Source organism: Spodoptera frugiperda, chromosome 24 (assembly GCF_023101765.2).
Source record: "Spodoptera frugiperda isolate SF20-4 chromosome 24, AGI-APGP_CSIRO_Sfru_2.0, whole genome shotgun sequence".
NCBI lineage: Eukaryota > Metazoa > Arthropoda > Insecta > Lepidoptera > Noctuidae > Spodoptera > Spodoptera frugiperda.
In genome coordinates, this window is record NC_064235.1 from 1571643 (window position 1) to 1594394 (window position 22752).

General features: G+C 36.0%; 1 protein-coding gene across 1 annotated transcript in view; it reads left to right on the plus strand.

Moving 5' to 3' along the window:
• LOC118278717 (endocuticle structural glycoprotein ABD-4-like) overlaps positions 1-22752 on the plus strand; it is a 29064-nt gene that overhangs the window by 560 nt on the left and 5752 nt on the right. The gene's annotated exons all lie outside the window — the stretch shown is intronic.

Genomic DNA, 22752 nt, shown 5'->3' on the forward strand with positions numbered 1-22752 from the left:
GTGTGATTAGTAAAGTGTGGGAGAGCCATGCTTCGGCACTGCTGGGCCGGCTCGACCGGAGTGATACCACGGCCTCACAGAAAACTGACGTGAAATAAAGCTTGCGTTGTGTTTCGTTGTGTGAGTAAGATTACCGGAGGCCCAATTACCTCTTCCTAATCTTCCCAATCCCCGATTCCCCAACAACCCTTAAATTCCTAACCCTTAAAAGGCCGACAACGCACTTGTATGGGCGGCGGCGAGATCTTACCATCAGGTGATCCGTGTACCCGTTTACCGGCTTATTCCATAAAAAAATAAGTTCACAAAAATGCCAAAATGTAGCTAAGCTCGCTCAAAATGACTGAGTTTGCCCAGGTCCAGTAGGACTGGTGCCGACCCGGAGCTGCAGACTACCTAGCGGATTACCGGGGCTCCGGCTCGAACGGGGAGTAGGAACTTTTATTGAGAGGAGAAAATCATCTAATGACTTCTCCCGCCTTGAGCGAGGCGAGAGAGAGTATCAGACTCTTACTGACTAAAAACCACCCCGTTCCTGCTCCTGCTTTTCGAGCCGGAGCCCCGGTAAACCCGCGAATCAGTCCACAGCTCCGGATCAGGCATCAAACCTTCTGGACCCCATCTGTGGTGTTCTGATGGCTCTTTGGCACGCGCGGAATGCGACGTACAATTCTCACGGGTAACCAGGAGTAGGAACGGGGTGGTTTTTAGTCAGTAAGAGTCTGACATTCCCTCTCGCCTCGCCCATACCGGTCAAATCATTAAATGATTATCTTTCTAAAAAAAAAGCTAGCTTAAAACAAAAACTTCGCACGTATTAACTTTTTTTTACAAAATAAAATTTGCATAGATGAGTATAAATTTGGTGTAAGCTGAGAGCGATACGTTGTCTGCATACATAACTACTTATGCGAAACGTGATAGTATTTAATAATTTAGTTGATACCTAGTTAGGTACCATATCAATAAAATAGCTAATTTAATTTCTGTCTCGTTGGTCGAGTGGTCGCAAGTGCGACTGGCAGACAAGGGGTCTCGGGTTGGGCAAAGTATTACTGGGCTTTTTTCAGTTTTTCGAAAATTTCTCAGTAGTAGTACAGAGTCTGGAATTGTGTCCAGTATATGGCAATAGGCTCACCCCTATTACATGGGACTTATAACATAAAATAATGGTGAAAAGTGAATGTACCTACGTTGTATAGCGGCACTACGTGCCGTAATGTGCACCTCTGCCTACCCCTTCGGGGATAAAAGGCGTGTCGTTGCTATTTTGTATTCAGATTCTTAGTAGGTAAAAAGTAATCTATGTAACGACAACATTTTGCCCGCGACTTTGTCCGCGTGGAATAATGATTTCAGGTAAAATTTTGGCATTTGAATTTTTTTCCAAATTATACTATTCGACGGCTGTAATAAATGTTATCAGAATCAATTCGGTATCTTAGTTATGTTTACCATGAATTTAATTCATAAATCTGTATCAAATTTCATTCAAATCGGTTCAGGGGTTTAATAAAAAGAGGTTTAGTAAAAAAATCGGTTTACTCCCTCAGGGGTGGTTCTCCCCTTAGGGATGGAATTTATCAAAATCCTTTCTTAGGGTTGCCTACATCATAGTAGCTTTATGCATGCAAAGTCTCAGCCTGCTCGGTTTAAAATTGACAAAGTTTCATTCAATTTTCATCCCCTATTCACAACGCAAGCGTTGTTTCACGTCGGTGTACTGCTCGGCCGTGGTATCATTCCGGTCGACCCGGCCCAGCAGTGCCGCAGCATGGCTCTCCCACACTTGGGCCACACCCTAGCTTACCCCGTTGGCAATTAAAAAGCATATAAATATTAATAAAAAACGCATAATAATACATTTAAAATATAATATTACCAAACGTTTACATACATACATATGTAAAGAATTTATTTATTTATTAATATAAATTTAAATAAAATGTAACTTTAAAAACGGGAGTGGTCGCTTTATTTGAACAGAAATAAGACATACATTATATGTGGCGAAACTTTAGACAGATTGTGACATGCATACATACATACATAACTATCATTAAGTCTTTAATTCTGAGAAGAGGTAGGCAGGATTATAAATTGTCTGCGTACGGCGAGCAAGGCTAGCTTACCGTCCGACCAGAACCAGACCCGTGCGCACGCCGCGTCGCGTTCTGCGCGCGCCTCAAAGAGCTATCAGACCACCACAGATGGGGCCCAGCAGGGCTGATGCCTCATCCGGAGCTGCGGACTGCCTAGCGGCTTGAAAAGCAGGAGTAAGAACGGGGTGGTTTTTGTCAGTAAGAGTCTCGCCTCGGCTTTTTTTTTTTTTTTTTGAGGGGGAAAATCATCCAATGACTTCTCCCGCCTTGGGCAAGGCGAAAGGGAGTGTCAGACTCTTACTGACTAAAAACCACCCCGTTCCTTCTCCTGCTTTTCGACCCGAAGCCCCGGTAAACCCGCTAGGTAGTCCGCCTCGCCTAGGGCGAGAGAAGTCGCAGTCGAAGGATTAGATGATTTTACCCCCTTAAAAAAAGGCCAATAAGGTGTTCTAAAAGTATCTGCCACGGCTTTAATGGGAGGTAGTGTTGTGTTTGAAGATTACAATAGTACCTAAATATATATTATTGAGTAGGAGTAGAGAGTAAAATCTACGTATGAGTTTGTTATGAAAGAGCTAGGTATCTCACTTTCACTGTCGGAAATCACCAACCCGCATTGAGCAAGCGTGGTGATTCATTCTCAAACCTTCTCCGTGTGAGAAGAGGCCTTTGGTTAGCAGTGGACACTTATAGGCTGTTGATGTGATGTGTCAATAAATTTATTGAACTCTGCCTAGCCCTATGAGCATTAAAGGCGTGGCATTATATATTATGTATGTTAATAAAACATGTTACTATGTCAACATTGAGTTTACTGTTGATAGGTGTCGAAATAGACACAAATAGGTCAACTTCACACTGAGATGTTAAAATAATACAGTACGGAGATCACTCATATGATTTAAATGAAACTTCTTTTCCATAGGAATCTACACTTTGGAACGAGCAAATAGAGCAACTAGAGGACTGACCGACAGACAGACGATATTAATATTATTATATTTGCTTTGACGTTCAAAAGTGCCTTCCTGGTCTATTTGAAATAAATAATTTTGACTTTGACTTTACTAGTCCACAGAAGCATAATACAACTAAATATTTCAACGAAAACAAATATTCATTTATGTTTATCTGATAGTAAGCAATCTCCGCCGTCATACACTTGCAACACCAGAGGCGTTACAAGTGCGTTGCCGGCTTTTTAGAGGTTAGGAATCTAAGGGTTGCTGGGGAATCGGGGATTGGGAAGGAGGGTAATTGAGACTCCGGTAACCTCACTCACACAACGCAAGCTTCACGTCGGTGTACAGCTCGGCCGTGGTATCACTCCGGTCGAGCCGGCCCAACAGTGCCGAAGCATGACACTCCCCTTTTTGATTCGAGTATTACAACACCTATCAACATGAGCCCAATGTCAAAGTCATCATATTTAATATGATTTACATTCGAACATGACATAAAATGTTATAATATATATTCATGAATAAATAATAATATATTATCATTTCGAAGTCATGGGGGGAGGCCTACTCATGTAAGGCAGTTGATGTTTTGTGGTTGATATTTTTTTTTTTGAGGGGGGATAATTATCCAGTATCTTCTCTCGGCTTGGGTGTGCCGAGAGGGAGTGTCAGACTCTTAGGTACTGACTAAAAACCAACCCGCCCCTACTCCTGCTTTTTCTGGGGTTTCGGCTCGACAAGCAGGAGTAGGAACGGGGTGGTTTTTAGTCAGTAAGAGTCTGACACTCCCTCTCGCCTTGCCCTGGCGAGAGAAGTCATTGGATGACTTTCTTAGCCCCCTGTTTTTTATATGGAAAAAAGGCTTCCCTACTATCGATACATCGCATACTCGAGCTGCACATCTTCCTCGCACAGCTACAAAACTTAGTATCAGTGGCAACGGTCACATAGTTTCACAGCTTAGCTATTACATATTCGCAGCATTGCTACATAGCATGTCTCTGGTGGAAAAGCTCTAAGAAAGTTACCAATTGATATAGTCATTGATCGATTTAGAGGGAGAGTGACAAAATTAAGGGTACTGTACAAACAGACATGACTGAGGACTTCTTCTTATGATAATTTATGTAAAAAAGATTTACATGTGAATGTGTACGTTTGACGGTCGTTAAATATCAAATATTTAATGTTTACACAATAACTCCGAATATAAATCAGTCTGTGGTTGTAAATTAATGTTAAATCGACTTATTCATGTAGTATTTACCTTGTTGAAACCGGGGGCCTACTCTAATTCAACGAACGAACGAAAAAACTTCGCAGATTGCATACTACAATTCTATTTATTGCGAACTTTCGTGAACAAAAATGAACGAATGAAATGAAGATAAATAAATAGGTTTTGATATGAAATTAAAAATAAAACGTTATTTCAAGTAATTCTATTAATAAATCAATAAAACCTACGGCCGAAGATTAAACGAAACTTCGGATTTGAGAACCGGAGTAGGCCCCCTGTGACTATTTGAGCAACAAGGCAGTAATAGGGATGATGACGGGGTATGAAAATTAAAAATCTATTTAGTCCGTCAGTTAGGTAATGAAAAAATATAAGACACGTATTTTTTTATTTTGTCATATAAGATAACAATACTTAGATAAAACGAATCAAAGTTTAGTAGTGGGAGCAAATACGTCTTTTCTACGTATAAAATGTACCTAGAAGTGACGTCACGCGATATTTCAAATCGATATATCTTCGAAAGTATTTAATTTTGTTTCCGTAAGAAAATATAAAATACGTGTGTAATGTTTTAAAATAATCTACAAGACGGACATTGAAATAAAAATTAATCATCTACCCTATTGTTTTGTCTAGTAGACGAGTTAATATTAGTATAGTTATTAGTTATTATTTTCCTCATTTTAAAAATTCCAAACTTTAGTTAAGTAGGTACCTATTTCTAAAATGTCATATTTTTATTATTAATGTCCGTCTTGTAGATTATTTTAAAACATTAGACATTGTATTTTTTATTTTCTTATGGAAACAAATACTTTCGAAGATATATCCATTTGAAATATCGCGTGACGCAGAAATGACGTACTTACGCTTTATAAAAAAATACGTGTGAGACAAAACGCCGGCAACGCACTTGTAACGCTTCTGGTGTTTCAAGTGTCCATGGGCGGCGGCGATTGCCTACCATCAGGTGATCCGTCTGCTCGTTTACCGGCTTATACCATAAAAAATATATTAAAATTGCTTTAATAATAGGCGTATATTAACAAACTCATTTGTTTACGCATTTATTAAAAAACTAGCTTCTGCCCGCGACTTCGTCCGCGGAAAATTAAAAAAATTAGGGTTGTACTACCCCTAACATTTAGGGGGATGAAAAATAGATGTTGGCCGATTCTTATAGATACCGGATAAGCACAAAAAATTTCATCAAAATCGGTCAAGCCGTTTCGGAGGAGTATGGCAACGAAAACTGTGACACGAGAATTTTATACATATATTAGATTAGCTACGAGTATGTCGTATTTTATTTTTTATGTGTTTAAATTAATTTATGTATATGGCTGTCAGTCAAGCTTCAATCATTTATTTAAAATATTATTTATGAATGAATGAATTTATAAGGTGTGAATCTGTTTCGAATCATAAGTAGATTTTTTACGCAATTTTTGAGGCTGCCGAAATAATAACTGCAAATTTAGAGAATGGTTAATTTTTATTTACGTATTTTTTGTGGGGGGAATATCATCCAATGACTTCTCCCACCTTGGTCGAGGCGAGAGGGAGTGTCAGACTCTTACTGACTAAAAACCACCCCGTTCCTACTCCTGCTTTTTAGTCGGAGGGTATGTCCCTTTGTATGCTTAAATCTTTAAAACTACGCAACGGATTTTGATGCAGTTTTTTTAATAGATAGAATGATTCAAGAGGAAGGTTTATATGTATAATACATGCGTAATATATCACCATTGCACCCATGCGAAGCTGGGGCGGGTCGTTAGTAAATAAATGTTGAAAGTAAAATAAAAGCCTTCTTATATAAGTCTTATGTAAGCAACATTTAGTTAATTAATAGCTAATAATAACATGTTTTCAACACTTTTACATAAAATAAAATAAAAACCAAAATTAGTAGGTATAGTATTTTTTCCGTCATCTTGATAAATTAAAGACATTAGCTTCGCGACGAAAACTAATCTTGAGTATTAGTCTTTTTTTTAAAGTCGGTCAAGTGTGAGTTGCGTGTTATTGGTGAAAGATTCCATCTATATAAGTATGTAAGTACATATTATAAGTACTTATTACTTAATAACCTAAAAATCTGAAGAATTTGTTTGTTTAAACGCGCTAATCTCTAAAACTACTGGTCCGAATTGAATAATTATTTTTGTACTGGATAGACCATTTATCAAGGAAGACTATAAAACATGGTTATTCTTTAGTAGTCTGCGGCATTAGGAGGGGGTGAGAAGAGTGTTAGGTAGGTCGGGGGGGGGCTACTAGGGACCCCTCTTAAAGTGATAAAGTGAGCAAACCCTCCGATTATTCTTGAGATTAGTTTCGATAAAACAGCTGCCGCGGCACCGCTCGCTATGTTCGCTCGCCTCGCGCGTTGAGGGTCACAGTTCTAACATGACATAACCTAACCTATCAAAGTCGGAGTTGATCAAGTCCCTCTTAAAATTATTTCCTCATAGCTAAGAGATCCCTAAATCTCATAACACGTCCAATAATAGATATTATAATAAACACTATAATTAGTATTCAACTGACCCCATTAACCTCTCACCTTAGCATCTAGACACATAGACAACATAATATAATGCCTTGAAGAGAATATTTAGACACTGACTGACAAACGGTGAAGGAAAACATCGTTTTATTTTTTACATTTGATAGGTCGACGTTTGGCCGCTATCTCGCCTGATGGTAAGTGATGATGCGGCCTACGATGGAGCACGTCTGCCCATAAGCAACCTATTCACTCGGGCTTTGAAGACACCCAGGTTATACCCATCAGGAAACACAGACTCCGGCAAGTAGTTCCACTCCCTAGCAGTTCGCACAAGGAAGCTTGAAGCGAAGCGTCATGAGGAAACCTGGGCTTATAATTTCTGATTATAAGTTTGAAATCGCCAACCGCCGCCGCATTGAGCAAGCGTGGTGATTAATGCTCAATCCTTCTCCGTGTGAGAAGAGGCCCTTGGTCAGTAGTGGCCATTTATAGGCTGTTGATCTGGTGTGATCGTGATTCCATCTGTGGTGGTCTGATAGCTCTTCTCACTGATCTTAATATTTACGTGTAAAATATTCTACATTCCACTTTAGGTGACGTGTGTATCTAGTAAGAAATGAGCTAATGCATTAAGTATTAAGCACTAAGTCAGCTGATAGTCATTAAGCTTGGTTTCAAGGATGTTATTAAGCATTAGGTAACTATTGTACTACAAAATATACATAGTTAAAATATACAATATTATTATACTAAAGCATTATTGGCCGGATGATTAACTAGCGTGTCATGTTGCCACAATCCCCTCGCCTTAGGGTATGCTAGAACGCTGATCCACGCAAGAGACACAATGTATTTTCTAAATTAATTATTATGTTATCGGCTTACTCACGTAATGTTTTGACGAGAAACTCGACTAGTTAAGTAGGCCGATAACATAATAATTAATTTAGTATGTCTCACGAAAGTTACAATAAAATTAATGTATTTTTTATTGTAGTCTTATACGAAAATAATCACAAAAGGTTTTTTCGCTTTTTTTTTTAAACCCCCGAGCATCTTCATAGCACATATTCCACGCACAGCTACATAGCTTTGTGTCAGTAGAAACGGTCACATAGTTTCGCAGCTTAGGTAACTATTACATCTTCGTAGCATACCTACATAGCATATCTCTGGTGGAAAAACATCAACTCACCAACCTCTGCTAGGTCAACTTCTAAGATTTTTTGTAAAGTTATGTAAGAGCCTAGGGCCGTACTATCCCTAAGACGAACTAGGCAAGCGTAAAGAGTAATAGCAAAACCTCTTAAGTAGAGAAGGCTCATAGTCCAGCAGTGGACTGTCCGGAGCTGCGGACTACCTAGTAGTGCGGGTTTACCAGGGCTCCGGCTCGAAAAGCGGGAGTAGGAACGGGGTGGTATTTAGTTAGTAACCGCCGTACTCAGAGTCATTTAATTATTACTCAACTCAGTCCTTAGCAATTGTTTTCGATACAAAATCGTTACTAAAGAATAGTTTAAGTAGGTAATCATTAAATGTATCTGAGTGCGGTAGTAAGAGTCTGATACTCCCACTCGCATCGCCCTGACGAGAGACGTCATTAGATGATGTCTCCTCTTAAAAAAAAGTTATAGACTGTCTTGGGCAGTTAATATTATTGTAATACTAGCAAACCCAACGAACTCCGTTTCGCCACTAATGATTTTTCCTATTTTCCTGCTTTTCTCTTGATTTTTTCCTGAATTTTCTTTGCTATAAACCTCACGGAGCCCGAGACCTTTCCAACGAATGCAAAACCGTGGAAATCGGTTCGTGCGTCAGAAAGGAAAACCAGACTTATTTTTGTTTTTATTTTGATATTAGATACCGACATTTCGACATTTTAAAATGTCAATATTATTACAAAACCTACAAAAACAAATTCTAAAACAATAAAAACATAATTTTGGTGATAATATTCATAGTTTATATACCTAAGCCTTTCTCGTGAACGATCGTAAAATTTTAATTTTACAAAAGATTTGAATAGAAATTGTCAATTTAATGTTTATTATGTATGTCACCTATTGTTTTAATTTTATTTATCTTAAAACGAAATTAAGAAATAAGTAAATATTAATGATTATTTATAGATACACACCTACATAGTTTGAATTTAATTTATTTATATTTAAAATTATTATTTTAGTATTACCATTTTCGCATTTATTTATTTACTATATTTTAAATATATAAGCAATGTCACGCCTTTTATCCCCGAAGGGGTAGGCAGAGGTGCTCATTACGATTCGTAATGCCGCTATACAATGTACATCCACTTCTCACCATTTCTGTTATAAGTCCCATGTAATAGGGGGTGAGCCTATTGCCATATACCAGACACAATTCCAGACTCCGTGCTACTACTAACTAAATTTCCGAAAACCCCTTGCCTGGCAATCGCACTAGCGAACACACAACCAACGAGGCAGTATTCTAAAAGTATCTGCCACGGCTTTAATGGGAGGTTTTGTTGCTAGGGGATTAAACTTCTCCCGCCTTGGGCAAGGCGAAAGGGAGTGTCAGACTCTTACTGACTAAAAACCACCCCGTTCCTTCTCCTGCTTTTCGACCCGAAGCCCCGGTAAACCCGCTAGGTAGTCCGCAGCTCCGGATCAGGCATCAGCCCTACTGAGCCCCATCTGTGGTGGTCTAATGGCTCTTTGAGGCGCGCGCGGAACGCGACGCGCCGCACGCCCGGACCAGTTAATTCAATTTGAGAACATAAAGAAGTTAAATAAACATTGACTCTACTCTGTATAAAGTGGTTCACAAATACGTATGGTTCATCGTGCTCTTTTTCTTTCTTCGACAAAGCAATCCATATGTCATCAGGGACGTTCAATTGTTTTCGACCTTTTGTTTTTATTGGAACAAAAGTCTTTGTTTAATAAGGTAGATGACTAATTTTTATTTCAATGTCCGTCTTGTAGATTATTTTTAAAACATTACACACGTATTTTTTATTGTCTTACGGAAACAAATACTTCCGAAGATATATTGATTTGAAATATCGCCTGACGTTACTTCCACGTAGAAATGACGAATTTTTCCAAAATGATTCGGTAGGTAGTATTGTTATCATATATGAGAAAAAAAAAAATACGTTTCTAATATTGTTTCATTACCTAACTGACGGACCAAATAGATTTTTTAATTTACATACCCCGTCATTATCCCTATTAACTCATGTTTTGTGACTGTATTTTTAACTGAGCTACTGTGGATCCCTTGTATATGATGCTACGGACCCCCTAGGGAAAGACCTACTTTAAAAAAATCTGCGCTATATTTTCTTTTTTTTAAAAACGTTGCCCCACACTTGGGTTTTCTCCTGTGTCGTGTGGGTACGTTTACAAACATACAAGTTCACATACACATGACACCCAGACCCAAAACAATTTGTGAATCACACAAAGAGTTGCTCCGTGCGGGAATCGAACCCGCTACACGTTACGCAGCAGCTGGTTGCCTAGTCACCGCGCCAACCATGCAGTCAAATTACTGAGAAATTTTCTAAAACAAACGCGATTAGCATCCTCCTTAGCTAAACGACATTGCATTATTATTGAATAGAATTAAATAATCAAAATGAGTCGCCTACGACACAGTAACGACCCTCAACTCTGACCTCGCGGCTAGATACAGAAATTCGAGTTTCTCATCAAATATTTAAATTTAATATAATCCATACACAGCATTATTATAAGTAGATATATAGAGATATTACGAAAATCTAATTTTACATGGTCGTTAAGTAAAATAAGAAGTAAATGCTTCTTTTGTTTTGTCATTTGTTTTATATTCTTTGAGGTAGCCATCGAAAGTCAACGTAAAAAGTTCAAAATTTAATTATTTAAAATAGCTCGTCTATTGGACAAAGGCATTAAAACATTGTATAGCGGCATTACGTGTCGTAATGTGCACCTCTGTCTACCCCTTCGGGGACAAAAGGCTTGACGTTGCTTTTTTATAACTTATGACGTGACCAAAATTTTGCATCAAATTTACTTTTTTGAGAATACTTAATTCTTAAAAATTTTAGACATATTGAGAAAATAAGTATAAATGTTAAATTTATGAATGAAAGTACGCTTATATTGGGATATTTTATTATAATGTATTGGAAAGTTAAAATAATTTATTTTTGACCTAGGAAACTACTCAATAATAATTGATAACGATTGTTTCGCAACGCATCGTGCGTATTTGTGAACCACTTTATACAGAGTAGAGTCAATGTTTATTTAACTTCTTTATGTTCTCAAATTGAACTAACTGGTCCGGGGTACGAAATTTCTTCACTATTGTAATCTTCAAACACGACACTACCTCCCATTAAATCACTGACAGATACTTTTAGACTTATATGTATATATGTATGTTTGTAACTACATATTTGTGTATATACATATAACTATCTACTTATCATATGTTTGGTAATCTGCATAAGAATTTCATAATTATGTTTTTAATATGTGTATTATATTAAATAACTAAGCATTTTTATTGTTTTATCCTTGAGGTAATTTTAAATTAATTTTAAGTAGGTAGCTACTTGGTACTTCTGTGGTCGCGAGTAACACTACTGAGGTCGATTCTAGGGCACCGTTTATAGTTCAAACAAAACATTTATTGTTGTAAACACATGACATGACAAGTAAATGGAGCTGCGGACAGCCTAGCGGGTTTACCGGGGCTCCGGCTCGAGAAGCAGGAGTAGGAACTGGGTAGTTTTTAGTCAGTAATAGTCTGAAACTCCCTCTCGCCTCGCCCAAGGCCGGAGAAGTAATTGGATGATTTCCCTACCTCAAAAAAAAAAATACATGACAAGTGACAGATGACAAAAGTCGCACATAGACGATCGACGAACAAATCAACGGATGACGTCATAAATCCTATATCACATAATATATGAAGTTTACATGCGAATAAACATGGATAGAAAATGCCAACGAACAACAGTTGGGCAGAAAGCCCGCCAGACACGATCACCTCGCCTCAGGGCTTATTCTTGTTGAATACTATTCCGATTCATCGACACTGATACTGTAAAATTTTGTACTCTTGAGTTGCAACACTAGCGCCCATTGCATCCGTATTGCAGAGGTGCACATTACGGCACGTAATGCCACTGTACAATGTTATAACACAAATAGTGAAAATTAAGTGTAGGCCACTTTTTTTAATCTTTATTTAATTTACAGGGTTTTTTCTTAAAAGAAAACGACACCTCGATTATTGAAGACAGAATAACAAAAACAGACACTTATAATAGACTTACCACTTACTTTTCACCATTTGTGTTATAAGTCCCATGTAATAGTGGGTGAGCCTTTTGCCATATGGCACAATTAAAAAAAAGGCATAGTAATACTTCGCCCGACCCGGGAATCGAACCCGAGACTCTTTGCCCGGCAGTCGCACTTGAGACCACTCGGTCAATAAGACAGTCTGTAATTACTTAATTAATTTAATTATTTATTTTGTTTTAAAATTATTTTTTTTATTTTCAGTTTTCGTTAAAATATTTAGTTGTATTATGCTTCTGTGGACGAGTACTACTTGTAGTTTCATTTAAATCATATGAGTGATCTCCATACCGTACATGGAATCATTTGCAAAATGTCCAACACGAATTTGACATTCAAAGATATTTTTAACTATTTTCCTCTACTAACTAAAAAATGGATGACAAATATTGGGAAAAAAATGTAGAATAAACACTTTGTGGTCGTATGTACGTGATTATGTGTTAAATTATTAAATTCAAGTACAAAACAAACAGCTACTTATATAGGAAATGGACTTTTAATTTTTCAAAGAAATATGACCTCGCTGCTTATTAACAACTTCAAATATTTAGTATTAATGTAGGTACCTATACTCGTATGTAGTAATAATATGCTCCTATTTTTAAACAGTCATTGGACTAACAATACGTTTAAATAGTTGGTAGATAATTAAATTAATAAATCAATTTTAAGAGTGCTTTTGTTGCTATGCTACTGTTCTGTGGGTCCTTAAAAAAACATTGTATTAGGTACTGCTACGACAAATTTATTTAACACTAGCTACTTCCGCGCGGTTTCACCCGCTCTGCTTGGCTCCTATTGGTCATAGCGTGATGTTTTATAGCCTATAGCCTTCCTCGATAAATGGACTATCCAACACAAAAATAATTATTCAAATCGGACCAGTAGTTCCAGAGATTAGCGCGTTCAAACAAACAAACAAACAAACAAACTCTTCAGCTTTATAATATTACTAGCTGACCCGCGCAACTTCGTTTGCGTGTATCCCGCTACTTCGACAAATACAGTCAACGCACCAACACATATTGGATACTAATTTTCAATTCACAATAACTTCTCTTTCCCTTAACCGCGTTTAAAATATTAAAATGTTTTTTGGTTTCTGTGACTCTTCTTTGATCGCCCCCCCTATCAGTTTTTGGAAAAAATATTTAAGTAATGTACAGATTTTTTTTTGTCTTATATGTATAGATCAAAGTCGTAGTACCTACTTTTTAATATTATTTATTTTTTTATATTTTTTGTTTTTTTTTATGTACTTACCTACTTTTGTTATACATATACATCTAACTATTATTTTCTTGTTTACTTTTTAAATTATTTACATTCTACATTTTATTACTTTTAATGGGGAGCCGCTGCCGCCGACGCGCTATTTATAGGGACGCTGCCCGCGCCGCCGCGGCCGGCCCGTACCGTGCCGCAATACTAATATCGTGATATATCCTAAACTATATGTCTAAATAACACACTGTAAACTGCAAAAATAATCTAAATTAAATGCTCGTGATGATGAACTTACTTATTATGATAAGGATATATGTATTATTGGTTATATCACCAGTTAAACATCACCCAACGAATTAAATGTTTTTTTAATACAGAAAAGTAGTTTTTGTGACTTAAATAAAAAAGCTGGATATATGTCATCGCGGACTTTTTTGTAGAACTAATAAAGACCAATGTTTTTGCTATACATTGTTCTTACTTGTATCCAACGGTATAAGCGGCGCACGCACAAATGCAATCTTCAATTAGATTTTTTTCTGACTTCTTGGACATAAATCGCTATAACTCAGCTAATATAGTTTCAATGTATTTCAATTATATATAAAAACCTGTCGGAGAAAATACTCTTTCTATTAGTGAAAACCGCATCAAAATCCGTTGCGTAGTTTTAAAGTTTTATGCATACGAAGGGACTACAGACAAAATGGGCGACTTTGTTTTATACTATGTATAGATATAGTATAGTATAGTATAGATGTTCACTGCGGATCACCCATAATCGGCCCGCCGCGGGACTTCCAGCTAGTGCGGACGCGAAATGTAAGAACTTTCCGCCGGTGCGGGACATGACAGGACATTATAGTATTGGCAGGCTCAAAAGGCCCGCCACGCACTGTCTGAAAGTTTATGGCACTGCTGGGCCGGCTCGACCGGAGTGACACCACGGCCTCACAGAAAACCGACGAGAAACAACGCTTCCGTTGTGTGAGTGAGGTTACTGGACTCCCAATTACCCCCTTTCCCAGTCCCCGATTGCCCAACAACCCTTAAATTCCTAACCCCCAAAAGTCCGCATTTCTAACGCTTCTAGTGTTTCAAGTGTCCATGGGCGGCGGCGATTGTTTACCATCAGGTGATCCGTCTTATCGTTTGCCGGTTTATTCCATAAAAGGCTACTTTTTATTCCACGAAGACACGGACAAAACCGCTGGTAGAAGCATGTCTCCTATAATTTGAAACATCCATATTGATATTTAAGGTCATTTGATTAGACCACTAGATTCTCAGGACATTTGTAAACAAGCTGCGATGCGCACGCGTCCATATTTCACTGTTACTCACGATCTGTCAGTAAAGGAACGGAATTATTGTATATTTTATATATTTATGATACTAGCTTCTGCTAGCTATCCGGAGCTGCGGACAACGTAAAAGGTTACCGGGGCTCCGGCTCAAAGCAGGAGAAGGAACGGGGTGGTTTTTACTCAGTAAGAGTCTGACACTCCCTCGCCTCACCCAAGACGGGAGAAGTCATTGGATGACTTTACTCCCTCCAAAAAAAAAATAGCGTCTGCTTGCTACTTCGCTCGTGTTTCTAGGACAAAGAGTAGCCTTTTTTATGAAAACGAGCATACGTATCACCTGATGGTAAGCAATCGCCGCCGCCCATGGACACTTGAAACACCAGCGGCGTTACAAGTGCGTTGCCGGCCTTTTGAGGGTTAGGAATTTAAGGGTTGTTGTTCGGAAATCGGGGATTGGGAAGATTGGGAAGGCGGGAATTGGGCCTCCAGTAACCTCATTCACACTACGAAACACAACGCAAGCGTTGTTTCACGTCGGTTTTCTGTTCGGTCGTGGTATCACTCCGGTCGAGCCGGCCCAGCAATGCCGAAGCATGGCTCTCCCACACTTAAATGTAATGTTGTTGAACATGATAGAGATTGTTTTCATGTTTTTATGCAAACTCATAAAAACTCAATATAAAGAAAAAAGTGTCGAATTTAGTCGTGAAATCAGATTTGCAACGCTGCAACTTTTAATTGTAGGTAAAATACTTAAACACTATACTTGGAAAGTTTTCGGTAATCTATAATTACTAGTTAAAATTAATTGCCTGACTGCCTCGTTGGCCGAATGGTTGCAAGTTTAATTTAATATTATATATTTAACGCCTTTAATCCCTAATATTAGTTAAAATTAAATGCGCATCAAATGATGCGTGCTATGGATGGCTTCTCTACTATCAATACATCGCATACTCGAGCTGCGCATCTTACTCGCACAGCTACAAAGCTTAGTATCAGTGGAAACAGTCACATAGTTTCACAGCTTAGCTATTACATCTTCGTAACATAGCTACATAGCACATCTCTGGTGGAAAATCATCCTAACTGTATTTTTATACGTATTTCCTAAGAATGTCTCACTCGGGCTTTGAAGACACCCAGGTTATATCCATCAGGAAACACAGACTCCGGCAAGGAGTTCCACTCCCTAGCAATTCGCACAAGGAAGCTTGACGCGAAGCGCTTCGTGCGAGTGGGTGGGTTATCTACCATGAAGCGGTGACGCCTTGCCGATTGTCTTGTGGTTCGATGATGAAAAGGACTAGGGGGAATCAAGTTGTGCAGTTCCCCCGCACACTCTCCGAAATGTATCCGAATATCGAAACTTTTGACTGCACGGTTGGTGCGGTGGCTGGGCAACTGGCTGCTGCGCAACGTGTAGCGGGTTCGATTCCCGCACGGAACAACTCTTTATGTGATCCACAAATTGTTGTTTCGGTTCTGGGTGTCATGTGTATGTGAACTTATATGTTTGTAAACGCACCCACGACACAGGAGAAAACCCTAGTGTGGGGCAATGATTAAAAAAAAAAGAAACTAGATTTACCTAATGAGAACGAAGTCACGGGCAAAAGCTAGTTAAGATATAATAAATCTTTATGTTAGCTAATTTGCTAGCGTGGTTGTGGGAGGCATAATATTGCATTAGACATAACATAGGTTGGTTCATACAACATGAATTTATGATTGCAATTACCTACTTAGTTTTTGCTAACTAGCTGTTATTCCGCGACTTAGCTTGGTTGTATAAATAATTATGATTCTAGATATTATTTTATTAGATAGATGATAGTTTTTAAGTATGGAGGAGTTATGAATGCGAAAAACGGATTTTTGTGAGCATAAAGCTCACAGAAAACCGTTTTTGAAAACAAAAATTAATAAGTTTTAAAGTGTGAGAGAGCACAATTTCAGACTCAATGCTACTACTGAGAAATTTTCGAAAAACCGAAAAAAGCCAAGTATAATATAAAAAATTTGCCCGACCTGGAATTGGAACCCGATACCGCTTATTCGGCAGTCGCACTTGCGACCGTTCGACCAACGAGGCAGTCAATCGAAAAGTATCGTTTTTGACATTTCGATAAAAGTATTGAATTTGACTAGTTGTGAACTACCGTTAACACTTCTAAGCTGTAGTGTTGTTTGAAATCCCAAACAGGAGATTATAATTATGATTAAGGAAAACAATTTGGTATCTTTCTTACAATAATAATATTATTTTCTTCAAAAAGTCACCTGTTACACCGTTTTCCTTCTCGAAATCAGCAAATGACATTTTGAGAATCTAAGCCAATTCTATTTTTATTTATGGCCAATTTAAAGTTTAATTAGTCTATTACATAATAAAAAACAAATCAGTATCACTACATAGTCTATACTAATATTATAATCTATACTATACTAATATTATAAAGCTGAAGAGTTTGTTTAATTGTTTGTTTGAACGCGCTAATTTCAGGAACTACTGCTCCGATTTGAATAATTATTTTTGTGTTGGGTAGTGCATTTATCGAGGAAGGCTATAGGCTATAAAAAATCACGCTATGACCAATAGGAGCCAAGCAGAGCGTATGAAACCGCGCGGAAGTAACTAGTATAAAATAAAGTCGCTTTATCTGTCTCTATGTCCCTTTGTATGCTTAAATCTTTAAAACTACGCAACGGATTTTCATGCGGTTTTTTTAATAGATAGAGTGATTCAAGAGGAAGGTTTATATCTATACATATAATAAAATCGTAGAAAAGTGCTGTCTGTACATTGAAAATAAAAATAAAAAAAATAGCAGGGGTTATTGTTATGTCGATGTCGAACCCAAAAATGTAATTAACTTTTTTTTTGTCTGTTTGTCTGTTTGTCTGTTTGTCTGTTTGTCTGTTCGTCTGTGCGCGCTAATCTCAGAAACGGCTGATCCGAGTTGGATGCGGTTTTCACGAATATATTGTGGGATGCTTAAATTTACATTTAGTGTTTGTTTCATGTCAATCGGTTCATAAATAAAAAAGTTATGTCAAATTAAAGAATCACGTCGAACATTCTATGCTTATACCATTAATCTCCGCAACTATTTGACGGATTTGGTTGAAATTTGGTACAGATATAGTTTAGAACCTTAGAAAGGACATAGATATATTTTTATTTCAAAAATCAAAAAATAAAATAAAAATAAAATAAATATAAAATAAAAATAAAATAAAAATAAAATAAAAATAAAAATAAAAATAAAAATAAAAATAAAAATAAAAATAAAAATAAAAATAAAAATAAAAATAAAAATGAAAATAAAATAAAAATAAAATAAAAATAAAATAAAAATAAAATAAAAATAAAATAAAAATAAAATAAAAATAAAATAAAAATAAAATAAAATAAAATAAAATAAAATAAAAATAAAATAAAATAAAAATAAAATAAAATAAAATAAAATAAAATAAAAATAAAAATAAAATAAAAATAAAAATAAAATAAAAATAAAATAAAAATAAAATAAAAATAAAATAAAAATAAAATAAAAATAAAATAAAAATAAAATAAAAATAAAATAAAAATAAAATAAAAATAAAATAAAAATAAAATAAAAATAAAATAAAAATAAAATAAAAATAAAATAAAAATAAAATAAAAATAAAATAAAAATAAAATAAAAATAAAATAAAAATAAAATAAAAATAAAATAAAAATAAAATAAAAATAAAATAAAAATAAAATAAAAATAAAATAAAAATAAAATAAAAATAAAATAAAAATAATATAAAAATAAAATAAAAATAAAATAAAAATAAAATAAAAATAAAATAAAAATAAAATAAAAATAAAATAAAAATAAAATAAAAATAAAATAAAAATAAAATAAAAATAAAATAAAAATAAAATAATAAAAAATAAATTTATTCCGGACATACAGCGCCATCTATTGTTCAATTTCGTACTTATAGTACGGACTTATAGTACGGAATTGAACAATGTCGGGCTGTTCCTATACTCCGTAGATAGATGGCGTTGATCGCGCAATGCGCAATTGTTCAGTTCATGTTATTGTTTTAATTCATTGGAAATTTGTTTTTACAAAATAGTAAAAAGCAATGAAAAATATAACATAATACAACTTTTAGTACAAAGAAAGCGCTTAACGGAGTATAGATAATTCTATGTCGATCGTTACACGACTTCGGTTCATGTTATAGTTTTAATTCATCGAAAAAAGTTAACAAATAGTAAAAAGGTATGAAAAATATTATATCAATATAATTAAACTTTTAGTACAAAGAAAATGCCCGAACGGAGTATAAATAAATAATTATGTCTTTATCCTCAATAGATGGCGATGTCGAAATAGATTGCGCTATGGTTTTGTTAATTATTTGGTTGGGTATCGGCCGAGCGCTTGGTACTATTGTAGAAAATGTGTATTATCAGTCGTATGATTATTTGTCTGTGGGTCCTGCGTTTCGTATATTCTAAACGTTTCGTTGTATTTGTCAATTAATAAGTTTATTTGTTGGGTTTTCCTGGTTTTCTGGTTAAACTTTTTAACAGGTTTAGTTTGATATCGATTATTAGTAGTTACTGTAGTTAGTTTTTTTAATAAAATTGTATCTAATTTATAAATTAATTAGATTAGATTTAAGTCGTTTCTTTTAAATTAGTTAGTTTAACCTTGGTTATTATAGCATAAAGGACAGGTTCTAATATAATTTCTTTTTTAATTTTTATTCGTAATTCGTAGCTTTCTTTAGTTTTAATTAGTTTTCATCTTAATCGGAAAGATTATAATATTTCTTTAGTTAAAACGTTTTTAAACTTTCAATGCCCTAAGTGAGTATAATATTAAAATCAAACGCAGAGCTCATTATGTTGATTTTTGAAGAGTTCCCTAGAATATCTTCCACATCTCATTTTTGAAAAGATCCCGCGAGATGAACTCTTCATCATCATCATCATCATCAGCCTATAGCTATGGGAACTATGTGGTTAAAACCAAAAATTTGCCGGAAGTCACTATTCCACGCGAACGAAGTCGCGGGCAAAAGCTAGTGTATAATACATGCGTAATGTATCACCATTGCACCCATGTGAAGCTGGGGCGGGTCGCTAGTAATACCTAAATTGCATTCTATCATCTATAATACGGTAGTTTCTAACTAGTGAATCGCAACTTATGACGTCATATTTTTTTTGGAGTCAAATAGCAGACTCATTTCTAGAAATTTAGCTATAAAAATACGAAAATTAAGTAGTTCATCAAATGTATGAATGAGAGTGTGATTATTTTAGGATTGTATTGAAATGACGAAACAATTTATTATTGACCTAGAAAACTACCCAATTTAACTTCTCACACGAAATAACAAAAGGGCAAATACTCAAATACTTTGACAGCGACACGCATATGTCAAGATTCCCGCCGAAATGTTTGGCATACAATAGACAATGCCGTCGTGAATGGCAACTAGTGTTGCCCTTTTTAAAAAGACATTTTGATCTGACGTTTGAATTGTTTACTGTTTAAAATACATATAATAATAATGTCGTGAATATTTGGGTTTAGTTAATGTTTTGGGGACAAGCATTGTTTTGTGGCGTTGTGTAATGGATTAGTAAATTGTTGCCATGGGTTAAATTATTCTGTTAATGTATTTAAGATAGTACGTAACGTACCTTACATCTTTTAAACCCTAAAGTTAGGCGATAGTTATCTAATGACTTGACTCATGGAGAACACCGTATATAAGGTGTTCTAAAAGTATCTGCCACGGCTTTAATGGGAGGTAGTGTTGTGTTTGAAGATTACAATAGTGAAGAAATTTCGCACCCCGGACCAGTTAATTCAATTTGAGAACATAAAGAAGTTAAATAAACATTGACTCTACTCTGTGTAAAGTGGTTCACAAATACACACGATGCCGAAGAGGTTGTTTGTTTGTTTGTTTGAACGCGTTAATCCCCGTAACTACTGGTTCGAATTAAATAATTATTTTTATGTTGGAACTATTCAACATTATATATTCAAAAACGGTAACCAAAAACCACCCTTTTTCATTGGCGGATAAATCATCCAATAGCATCTCCCACCTTGGGTGAGATCGATTAAGAAAGCTTTTAATTTGACCCTAATTGGAAAAATAATAAAAATGGCTATATTTTTGTAACTTTAACATTTCCTATAAATTAATAATTTACGTAACTTTATGGCAACATTCAAGTACTTAATTAGTGACAGAAAATGGATTATGCAAATATGTCAATTAAACCGTAGATACCTATAGTTTTATGACTATCATGAAACGGTAGCGTGAAGAAAAATCTGTTATGTACCAAATCATTTATAATATAAAAATAAGTCGGGTTTTCCTTCCTGACGCTATAACTCCAGAACACACGAACCGATTTCCACGGTTTTGTATTCGTTGGAAAGGTCTCGGACTCCGTGAGGATTATAGCAAAGAAAATTCAAATAATTCTATAGTCCAAATAATGCCCCAAGTCGCGGGTAGCTGTTAGTGTTTGTATATGATTGTATGTTTTTGAATTGATAATACTTAGTAGACATGCCTATTACCTTAAAGATAATAGGTATGTCTACTCACATCTCACAAATACGATTATAATGTTAATTGATGATTAAGTTGATAGTATTCCGAAGTTTTACGACCAATAAATTGGCGATAAATAAATTAAAGTAGATAGCTACCTACCTAGGATGCAACAAAATGCTAATGTATGCAAATTGCATTTTATTAATTGGAGAAAAATATTCACAGTTTTGTTATTATAAACATTATTTTCTTGTTATTTAAGACATTTAAGTATTATATAATAGAGCAAAAATACCGAATATGTTTAATTGACGAAAATCATGTTTTTCGGTTCGGCTGCCTCGTTGGCCGAGTGGTTGCAGGTGCGACTGCTGGGCAAGGGGTCTCGGGTTCGATTCCCGGGTCGGGCGAAGGATTACTGGGCTTTTGAAAATTTCTCAGTGGTAGCATGGAGTCTGGAATTGTGCCCGGTATATGGCAATAGGCTCACCCTCTATTACATGGGATGTATGTATAGCACAAATGGTGAAAACATGGAGTATACATTGTATAGCGGCAGTACGTGCCGTAAAGAGCACCTCTGCCTACCCCTTCGGGGATAAAAGGCGTGACGTTGCTTATATTTGTTATTTAAGTGTGGGAGAGCCATGCTTCGGCACTGCTGTGCCGACTCGTCCGGAGTGATACCACGGCCGAGCAGAAAACCGACGTGAAACAATGGTTGCGTTGTGTGAGTGAGGTTACCGGAGGCCCAATTACCGCCCTTCCCAATCTTTCTAATCCCCATAAGTCCCTACCACGGAGAAGATTTTAGCATTAATCACCACGCTTGCTCAATGCGGGATGGCGATTTCAAACTTATAATTAGAAATTATAAGCCTAGGTTTCCTCACGATATTTTCTTTCACTGTTTGTCAGTGGTGTCTAAATAATCTTAGAAAGTACGTATTACTTGGAAAAAGTCACATTGGTATTTGCCGTTGGTATGTTTCGAACTCGCGCCTTCATGCATGAGACGCGGACTTTTAATCCACCGGTCCTCTGCGACTATAATCTATAATATCAGATAGTTAAGACATTAAAATAAAATATAAGCATTTTAAAACAATTTCAAAAGTATATAAATAAATCTGTCTAATATAAATTGATTTATGCACCATGACATTTCCGAATATCAAAATGAATTCACGTTATGCAGTAGAATAAATCATTAAATGCAATCTCTTGAATACATCAAGATTATGTGTCAAATTATGATTTAACACAAATACTTTAAATATTTTTTTCAAGTGTGGGAGAGCCATGCTTCGGCACGAATGATACCACGGCCTCACAGAAAACCGACGTGAAACAACGCTTGCGTTGTGTGAGTGAGGTTACCGGAGGCCCATTTCCCCCCTTCCCAATCTTCCCAATCCCCGATTCCCGAACAACAACCCTTAAATTCCTAACCCCCAAAA